General features: G+C 46.6%; 1 pseudogene; it reads left to right on the plus strand.

Annotated features, from left to right (window-relative positions):
- Positions 1-687: 687 nt before the first annotated feature.
- On the plus strand, positions 688-3,013 carry LOC144094471 (uncharacterized; annotated as a pseudogene).
- Positions 3,014-3,383: the final 370 nt, after the last annotated feature.

Genomic DNA, 3,383 nt, shown 5'->3' on the forward strand with positions numbered 1-3,383 from the left:
CAGAAATTAAAAGCTGCCCCTCCTAGTGCTAAGCTTTTAGCCTACACATCCATCATCAGACTGAAACTTGAGTACGATTGCACCGTCTGGAACCCTCATACAAAACATCGAGGCGTTGAAAATGGTCTAGCAAAAATCTGCAATTTTCCTTTATTAAATACCGCTCTACTGACTCTACAACTACTCTAATGACACAGCACAGCAACAGACATTGCAAACACGAAGAAAAATTCAGATTTAAATTTATTTTCTTACTACAAAATAAAAAAAAACTCTCCATGATCAGTGATTCATTTATTAAGCCAGTCACAATGCGACTAACAAGTCACCGGAACACGGAATCGCTAACACCATACAGCGCTAGAATCAATGCTTTCAAATACTCACTTTTCCCACGCACAATACATGAATGAAGTGAACTCCCGCCTGACGTACTGAACAGCATCAGTGCCGTTGACAAAATTACTTACTGAGATTTGCTGCATTGTTGTTTCTTGTTCTTTACTGTGTCCTATTACCGGTATAGTAATTTTCTGCGATGTAATTTGCTTGGTTTCTTTTTATGTATTTTCTGCCTCTTCTACTCGGACCCGTTTTAGGGGATGCATTATTCTGTCAATAAAGAAGAAGAAGTTGACGTTTCGATTCCTGTGTTGTTCGCGGACTGCGCAAGGTTACATCATTGCTTCTCCGTGAAAGTGGGATGCTAAAAGGCCGCGGGAACGTTTTGCTCACTCGGCTGAGAAGCATACGGTTACCAGGTGACGTTTACCGGATCAGACTTCCTCGGACCGCTGCCCTTGGTATCGCAGGGGGGCTTGGGCTATTCATCATTGCCGTGCTTGCAACTACTTCGAACAAGGATTGGCCGAAAGTGCATGTGTGCGGAAGCAAGAGCTGCTGGCAGTACTCAAGAATGCTTCGGGATTCAGTGAACAAAACCATGGACCCGTGCCGCAGCTTCTCTCGCTACGTATGTGATGGCTGGCGCAACTCTGTCTACTCAGTTCGCGAATCCATCTACCACGACGCGCTCGAGAAGGTGGCGCTCGCTTCGAGACGCATTCAAGTTTCGAGAAGTGGACAGAGCGCTCTAGATCGAGCAGCTGCCTTCTACACAAGCTGTGAAGCCATTGGAAAGGGGGACCGCGACGACTTGAGCAGCGTCAAAGAAGCACTGGCCAAAGTAGGCGTGACTTGGCCTCATTCTGCCAGCCAGCCAGACATCCTGACCTTGTTGCTCGCGACGTCTCTGGTGCTCGGCTGGGACGCTGTCATATAGCTAGGAGCCAGTGTAGGGCGCAACGAGATACTGCTAGCCATGGGGAGCGCGTTCTGGATCGTCGCTTCGAAGTACAAGCGCCTTGGCAGCTACTCTCAAAAGTTGCGTTACTTTCAGCTCTTGCGCGACAAATTCTACAGACGTAAGGGAGGCGCAGAAGTAACCGTCGGTGAAATGATTCGATTATCGGAGGCCATGTCTGACATACTTCTGAACACCGAAACGCGAGGAGTGCTCCGGGTGCCTGTTTCACGTTCCTGGCTGAACGTCGGGACTCTGAACATGACTACGTCACGCGTGGCAAGAGCGTTCGGTGCGTACAACGTGAGTGTTAATAATCATGCTATAGTGTCTATCCGGCGGGTCAACTTTGTACGAAGCTTCTTCTTCGACCTTCTCCTTCGATACGGTGAACGAGATTTGCACACGTACGTGTCATTGTGCACCGTGCAAGTAGCCGTCCTGTTCGCCAACTCTGACCTTATTGCGGGCTACTACGGAAGCAAAGAGCAAGCCATTCTTCGCCATGGTACCTTCTGTCTCGGACGAGTCTATGTCCTTCTGGGCGACAACTTGTTTTCAAAATTTGCTGGGCTCACCTTAGGCGAAGAATCTCGCACTGACATCGAGAAAATCGTGCTGTCTGTGCAGCGTGCGTACGAACGGTTTTTGCAGGATTGGGATTCGTCTGGTGCCATGAGGAAGACTACCATCAAGTGGCCTTTTATGGAGACAGTTCTGCCTGATGCCACCTTGAACGAAAGTGCTATTGGAAGCCAGGAGGATGGGATTTTCAATATGACTCCGTCGTTCGTGGGAAATTGGCTGAAGATAACAGCTCACAAACATGTTTCAGGCGGCTTGCTTGGCAGAACAGTCATCGACGCCATGGACATGTACGCCATGATTCATAACCGGCAAGACTCCGTACTCTCCCCACTTGCCTTTTCTTTTCCGGTGTACGACAAAGATCTTCCGAAAGCAGTGAAGTATGCTGGGTTCGGTGCACAGGTGGCGGAAGCTGTTGGAGCACTCATATTGGAACATTACTCTACCAGCAGTAGGGTATTTGAGACTATGGCCTGTCTTGGAAAAGTACCGTTTACAGAGCAAGAAAATATCGCGAGCACATTTATCGACATTCTGTCCGTCAATGTTCTACTTGTAGCGCTCAGGAGAGACGCTTCTAAATATGCAAGGCTTGTGAACTTCGAGAATTTCACACCAGATCATTTACTACTTATCGCCTGGTGTTATCTGAAGTGCCAGAGCAGGTTCAGCCTATTCCGCCCTGTCTGCGACGCAGCTTTACAACACATTCCAGACTTTGCTCGCACATTCCAGTGTAAATTTGGGAGCCCTCTTAATCTACAGCAAAAATGTTTTGCCTTCTAATATCTAGTCGCTTCACACTCATAAGTCTTTACTTGTATGAAAAACTTCGATATTTCGGTGCACTTACGGATCCGCTATTACAGACATTTGCAAAAGCATTAATTCTAGCTCTTGGACATTTTAGCCCGGTCACGTACATATAAACTTTGCGGCGATTAACGCTCGAACTGCGGATATAATGGCTAGAATTTTTTCTCCCGAATGAACTTTCATTTTCACTACTCTTTACACTGTCGAAGTCTTGGAATGCTGTGGCTGAGCATCCTTTGAATGTCAACGCTCTGCGAAGTCAGGCAACATTTCTTATTGATGATTTTATGTGAACGTAAAATTCCAGGTCACCTTTTTATTAGATATGCTGGCTATCTTATTCTTTTCAAATGGAAACGAAAACTGCCAGCTATTGCATTCCACGCATGCCTTACATATTGCACTTCTGCAATTGTCGCCCCGGTCGTAACGTGGCCACGTTTTTGGCGGTGTATACATTAGACGTTTTTGTAAAACCTATGTCCGTTTTGCGTCCAAAGCACTTTGTGCCACTCGCCTTATCTCTCCCAGTGTTCATTTAGCGTTGTTGTTGACATGTAATAGGAGAGAGAGCGCCCTATAAAATGTATAAAAGCTCAGGCTCTTTGTTTGTCTGTCTGGAATACTTGGAAGGCTCAAATGTTATTGCAAAAAGCGCACATGAAGTTCTTCTGAA

Source organism: Amblyomma americanum, chromosome 6 (genome assembly GCF_052857255.1).
Source record: "Amblyomma americanum isolate KBUSLIRL-KWMA chromosome 6, ASM5285725v1, whole genome shotgun sequence".
Lineage (NCBI taxonomy): Eukaryota > Metazoa > Arthropoda > Arachnida > Ixodida > Ixodidae > Amblyomma > Amblyomma americanum.